This window comes from Microtus ochrogaster, linkage group LG4, assembly GCF_000317375.1.
Source record: "Microtus ochrogaster isolate Prairie Vole_2 linkage group LG4, MicOch1.0, whole genome shotgun sequence".
Lineage (NCBI taxonomy): Eukaryota > Metazoa > Chordata > Mammalia > Rodentia > Cricetidae > Microtus > Microtus ochrogaster.
The window spans coordinates 25,976,863-25,984,041 of NC_022030.1; the positions used below are offsets into that span (position 1 = coordinate 25,976,863).

A 7,179-nucleotide genomic window follows, 5' to 3' on the forward strand; every position below is an offset into this window, starting at 1 on the left:
TTCCAAAGAATAGCATAGATTAGCAAAACTTCAGACTTTCTTAAAATATCCAAGTGGTTAACATTCTGCGAAAATTGGGTACATTGAATTTTTGTAAGTTTCCTGCATCCTGTAGTAATTTTTCAACAACTGATTCATTCTTCGTTTGCTCCCTAAATTCCAATTAAGACAGCAGTAAATGAATAAACAACACATGTTACATCAGTGATGGAGATAAATATTTGGAGAAAATTCTAGAGCATTGAGAAGGAGTAAAGCCTATCGACAGGCTAACACAAGACAGCTGATGCTGTGGGTATGAGAAGGGTTTGCTGATACTTCTGGAAGAATCCTGGGGGAGGCAGGTGTTGTGTGAAAGCAGATGTGTAAAAGGGACCAGAGAGGAAAGACTTGGACTGTGTGTCCCTGAACAGTCATTTGGGTAGTCATCGCTCTTCCCTTCTCTTCTTGGAATTGTATTTCCTTGCATAAAAGGTCAGGGGGCTCTTCTATTAAGATCTAGTAATCTGCCTAGGAGCGCTGGAGGGGTTAGGGAAGGTGTCTACAGCAGTTAGCACTTTGATATTTAGATGCCACCTCTGCTTGAAAACTCCTCCCTCTTTATCCGGCCCTCTCTACAGTGCAGATGGCCTCCTGTTCAGTCATGTGATGATGCTGGATCACCATGAGAGCAAAAGCAAGACATCTACCTGAAACACTCCGAACACTAAGGCAGCAAGGACACAGGTATGAAGACAGTCGCTGAATGGGGTAGGGGTGGGAAAAGATACCAAAGAAATAAAATGAAATCCTATGAAAACAAAATGGGCTCCAGACAGTAAAGAGCAGAGGGGAATGGACAGGGCTTGGGCAACAATCCGGAGAAAGCGAATGTTTCTCCTTGACAGGGTTCAAATAAACACACATGGGGTGGTCCTTCTTCTGTGGGAAGCACGAAAAGAGAACTCATACAGCAATATTCATGACATCATTGCAGAATCAGCTTTCCTACAGCCCAGAGGACATGGCCTGCAGACCCAGAGGAGCTGCGCTGTTCCACAAAGTCTCCAGGATGCTATTGGGTATTCTGATCCCCAGGAGTGGAAGGAAAATAAGGCATCAAATAAGCAAGTGTTTTAAAAGAAGATGAGGAAAAGGATATTAAATATTCAGACGTACCCAACAGGAGAACTAAAACCCTAGCTTCCAAAATGTACAAGACGTGGAAACTGATTTAGAGAAAACCGTGCCGTGAGCCTCTCTTCTTTTGAGGCAGGAAGTGAAACTCAGTGGCTTAATTGAGCAAACAAGAAGAGAGCGCTTGAGCCTGTTTACTGCATGCAAATCGTCACCAGAGAATAAAAGATGCTTCGCTGGCTGCTTCTGGGGGACTGGGAGGCTGCTGCGCTTCATCAAGAGCCTTCTGTGTTCTTGTTTTGTTGCTATATGCATGTGCTACTTTGATTTTTTTTTCTTAAAAAGTTAAGACTAAAATTGTTTTTCTCAAAGCCAGAGAGGAAATACAAGATTTGAATAACCATCTCCTCACTTAGGCAATTAGTCTGGGTGGAAAAAAAAAATGACATGGCAACATTGTATTTGAGCTTGGTTGTCCCTGACCGCTAAGAGAACTGTCGTAGTTAGGCTTCCTATTGCTGTGATAAAACACCATGACCCAAAAAGCAACTTAGGGAGGAGAGCATTTACTTCCCCTCACAGATTACATCCTATCACTGAGAGAAGTCAGGGCAGGAACCCAAGCAGGGAAGCAACCTATACACAGGAACTGTACTAGCTAGCTCATTCTGACATAAACTAGAGGTATGAGAGAGACAAGAACTTTAAATGAAAGAGTGCCTCCATAAGATCCAGCTGTGGGGCATTTTCTTAATTAATTGCTAATGGGGAAGGCCCAGCCATGGTGGGTGGTGCCATCCTGGCCTGCTAATCCTGGGTTCTATAAGAATGTAGCAAACCAGTAAGCAGCACCCCTCCACAGCCTCTGTATTAGCGCCTGCCTCCAGGTTCCTGCCCTGTGTGAGTTTCTGTCCTCACTGATTTTGATGATATAGAACTGTGAGTGTAATAAACCCTTTCCTCTCCAAGCAATAGTACCCTAACTAATAAAGGAGCTTAGGCAGAGGCCATGGAGGAATACTGCTTACTGACTTGCTCTTCATGGCTTACTCAGCCTGCTTTCTCACAGCACCCAGGACCGCCAACCCAAGGGTGGCACCACTAACAGTGATGGGACTCCCCCCCCCACATCAATCATCAATCAAGAGAATGTATCACAGGCTTATATGCAGGTCAGTCTGGTGGGGGTGCTTTCTGAATTGAGGTTTCCTTGTCTAAAAGGACTCTAGCTTATGTCAAGTTGACAGGACCAGACACAACCTTAGAACTTGAGGAAATATTAAAAACAAACAGTTCATTACCATCCCAGCAGAACTGCAATGGTTTGAAGAACAATCTCTGTCTTAGAACAAGGTCAGGGCAATTGCTGGGCAAGTGACAACACTGGGGAAAGTAGCAGCAATCACAGATGGAAGAAGTGTCTCTTAAAGCCAAGTATATAATGTTCCTTACCTTGGGACATCACAGGCAGAGAAGGAGGAAGTCCTTGCATTGGAAAGAAGAGTAGAGAGCCCTGGGAAGGGCTGCCATGCTAGACAACATGCTCCAGAAGCCACCATAGGTAAAGCTGATGTCTAAATAGAGACAAGAGGAAATAAAGGGACAGGTCATAAAAACAACTAGAGGAAGGAAGTTCCAGACATGGAACTGGCTGGTAAAAATGGTCACCCCATGGTCAGTGTGAGACATTTCCTTCAGTGTCTCAAAGGTGTTTCTAATTCAGTGTTTTCTAAACTGGACTGTTTGTGTTTCCCTCAGGCCATCTTCCTAGTGTTCCTCCCCTGCACTGGCATGCAGCCAGTGGTCCCGATCAGGAAGCCGGAGCTCCCCATTGATCAGATCCTCTTTCTATGTAGATCTAAGCAATCTACAGCATGCTTATCAATTGCATGGGCTCTTGCAGCCTACAGCATGCATACCACTTGAATGGACGCCTACAGCTCCTTCTCCACTATCTTCAGCATAGTATCTGTTCACACTGAACTCTCCACCCTACAACACTGCAAAAGTAAGTCAAAGCATGTATTAAATGACAGCCATTCAATGGCTCTCCAGTGGTCTTAGTATAAAGATCAAAATAATCAGCGTGGGCTGAGCTGTCGTGCCTGGTCTGTCCTGCAAGCCCCCTGCTCCGCGTACCTGTCACCTTCTGCACACTCTGCCTCAGCTCTCATTGCGCCATTTACGATGGCTTTCTTTCTGACTAGACATGCCACTCTTCCCCCTTACATTTTATTGACCCACATTTAAAATGCCGCTTCCGCATGGAAACTCTCTGGATCTGGTCTGATCTCGGTGTCCTGACAGTTTTGCTTGCTCGTTTTTGTCGAGTTCCAGTCATCTGAGAAGAGAGAACTTCAAGTGAGAAAAATGCTCCCATGCCACTCCTTGTTGCGATCTTGACCACATCTGAAATCAACTAAAACCCGAGCCCCATTCCTAAATTCCCTTTAAATATGTGATATAATAGAACATATATTCAGTTCTGTTCCCTTAGAGAACCCTGACTGGTACAGCTTCCACAAGACCGGCATGTATGCAAGTCTGTTGGTGCACTTTCTTGACTGATGATTAATGCAGAAGGGTCCATTCCGATAGGGGGCGCTACCCCAGACAGGAGGACCTGGTATGCATACGAAAACAAACAGAGCAAGCCAGGAGAAGTGAGCCAGGAGGCAGTGTTTCTCCAGGGCTTCCGCTTCCGGTTCCTCCCTTGAGTGCTTACCCTGACTTCATCAGTAATGGAGTGTAGTTAAGCTTCTTTTGGTCATGGTATTTATCTTAGTAATAGAAACCCGAAGATACCCAGAGAGAACGTGTTGATTTGTCTGACTTTGTTTATGTCATTTCTTATGCTTTTCCTTTCTTGCCAATCTTTTTAATTCTTTGAGAAAAGACAGTACCCACAGTGCTGTATCTCCAGCATTTACAAATACCCCCCAGCATATAATCTGTCTCCAGTAAGGTAGACATTATCATTCCAAGTCCTCATCCCTCTATTATTTCCTGATAGACTTCTTCCAGACCTTCTAGTTTCCTTTTTAACCCAAGAGACATGATATGACAAGGGGCACCATATACCATGAATAATAAAAACCCAGAGACAGATGTTGGGGTTCAAGCTAAAGATCAGAAAAGCAAAACATCCAACCCACTAGAGAAATCTTACATCTACTAAGACGGGCAGCTGCAGATTTAGCTCTAAGCCTCTGTCTCCTTTATATTCCCCTTTAGTGCTGGGATTAAAGGTGTGTGACTCCCTTGTACTGGGATTAAAGGTGTGAGCCACCACCACCTGGATCTGTTTCTATTTTGATCTTGTGCAGCCCAGGGTGGCCTTGAACTCACAGAGATCCCTCTGCCTCTGTCTCTCTAAAGGTGTGTGTCACCATTGCCTGGCCTCTAGGGGCTTATTTTTACCCTTTGATCTTCAAACAAGCGTTATTTATTAAAACATAAATAAAATATCACTATAGCACCAGACTTCTCTTCTAGCTAAGGCCACAAATGTTAGAGTCGAGAAAAAGAGGAATGAATTTCCTTTGCTATGCCAGACCAGAGGGATTATGCATCCCCTGTTCTACCCAGGATCCTCTTAGGTACCTCTGTATCACTTAACTATAGACCAGAGCCAGAAAGAGCACTCAGTGTGGGTGAGCAAGTCCCAGACATGGATGCCCAATACCTCCAGCTCACAAGCAAAGGAAGAAAACTAATAAAATAAGACTTCAAAAACTCGGAGCAACTTGTATCTCCTGTAGAATAGGGGAAAGGGATATCAGAGATCTCTTCCGCAACTTCAGTCTCTTAATTAAATTCCAGCTGTTCCTGTGCTCAGCATGGGGCTCAAACCCATGACTCTGAGATTAGGAGTCTCATGCTCTACCTACTGAGCTAGCCGGGCCTGGGTAGGACAGAAACATCTGTCGACAGTTCTTATTTTATTTTATTTGATGTGGGATGGGCTGCACAGGTACCATGTCATGCTTGTGGAGGTCAAAGTCCAACTTGTAGTTAGTTCGCTTCTTCTGCCATGTGGATATTGGGGATTGAACTTGGGTCATCAGGCTTGTCAGCCTTGGTCTGTTAGCCACCTCACCAAACCTCCATATTCTCATGGAAATATCATTTTTTTACTCTCATTTATTGAGGAGACTTTCTTTTTCCCCAGTGTGTTCCTGCTGTCTTTGTTGGAAATCATCTGGCTATAGATACATGGATTTCTTATCAGGTTCTCCATCGTGTCCTGTGGGTTGTGTGCCTATTTTAATGCCAGTGCCATGCTGTTTGGTTAATGCAGCTTTGAAGTAACTTGAAGTTAGGTACTAGAATGCCTCCAGGTTTGTTCCCTTTTCCTCAGGACTGTTTGGCTACCCAGGTTCTTTTGTGGTTTTTTTCAATATTCAAGAAGACTGTCATCGGTATTTTGGTAGGAATTATATAAATATTTAGATCCCTCCGGGCAGTGTGAACATTTTAGCCATATTAGTTCCTCCAATCCACACATACATTTATCATCATATTTATGTTCTCTTTAATTTACTTCCTCAGCATGTTATAGTTTGCTTTACAGAGATGTTCTACTTCCTGGATTAAATTTTTTTTCCTAGAAAAAAACTTTCGAGACTGACTGATTCTTGCCACATGGCCTTTTAGTAACAACTACTGAAATAAAAACAATACATCTTTATAGGTGACAGGGCAAAAAGCCAAAACCATTGTGCAAAGACCAACATGCACCTCCAAGGCTTTAGACCTGCCAGGTCAGGCTCAAACCTGGCTCTGTTGCTTACTCTTAGTGATAATGGAAAAGTGTCTGAGCACACACTCTATAAAGTGGGTCACGTCCACCCCTCATGTCATAGAGCACATTGCACAGGTTAAATGGAATAGCATGATCACAGAAAGCACTTAGCATAGACCCTGCCCAGCATGGGGTATTCTGCAAGTGGAGCAGCTGTGGGCGACAGGGATGGTGACAACATTACTTCACTCCACAGGGACAGAATTGATTTATGTGTATTTTAAATTATATCCCTATGCCGCAATGTCTTAAATATTATACAAAGAAAAGTATATAAGGAATAAAATAGCATAAATATAAATAAAGCTTTTTCTACTATCTTCCCATGTCCTATCTTCTGCAGCTCCTTGTAAGCATGCCCTTACCACTCAGACTTCTGTGGCAGAAGTTCCAAGTGAAGGGCATTTCCCAAAAGATCTAGGTTTGAGCCTAAACTCATAATTCGTCAAATCATCTGCCACCAACCACGCTTACCACTGTACCTTTCACAGATCCAAACTAACTAACCTAACCGTACTAACTCGCTAGTTAACTAGCTAACCCTACAGACCAGTCTGGAGACCTTTCTGCCTGCCTCCTTGGCCACAGTCACTGTGGATCTGAAGGTCAGGCTCATGTCCCATCTCCTCCTGAAGTTCCCTAGTGGCTCTTCTGACACATGAGCCTCCAAGCTAGTACTGTGTACCGTCAGTCTCCATGGTCATCAGCCATCTGCTTAGTTTCTAGTTCTACGCACTTGCCTCTCCAGCAAGGCTGTGAGGTAGAAGACAGTCCCCATGTCAACGGTCTAGGGACCCTCGGGTGCCTAGATCGCCCTGATCATCATTACTTAGAAATGAGAGGTCTTCGGAATATGCCTATCAAAAACACTTTGAGAAAGGTTTCTTTTTCAGTTGATTTTTTTTCTTAAACATTCAAAATAATAAATTTTATTATGCTATTTTCATACATATGTATCATCATACTTTTTGCTCATTATCAGCCCCTATTTTCCTTTCTCATGCTTCCCCTCTAGTCAATTCTCTTTTTCCTTCAAATAGCCCCTTCCGCATTCATGTCAAATACACCCATGGGCATATACATGCATGTATATATTTAAATCGAGAGTCCACAGTTAAGAGAAAGTATGTGATATTTTATCTCTCCTATTCCCATTACCCTCTTATTCCTGTGTTTAAAAAATATCCTGCTGCTGCTGCTGGATATGGTGGCGTGCGCCTTTAATCCCGGCACTCAGAAGGCAGGACAGGTGGATCTCT

At 43.6% G+C, this 7,179-nt stretch overlaps 1 non-coding gene across 1 annotated transcript; it reads right to left on the reverse strand.

The window, feature by feature from the left end:
- Positions 1–4,947: 4,947 nt before the first annotated feature.
- Trnar-ccu lies at positions 4,948–5,020 on the reverse strand. The gene has a single exon. It is a non-coding gene; the product is annotated as a tRNA-Arg (tRNA).
- Positions 5,021–7,179: the final 2,159 nt, after the last annotated feature.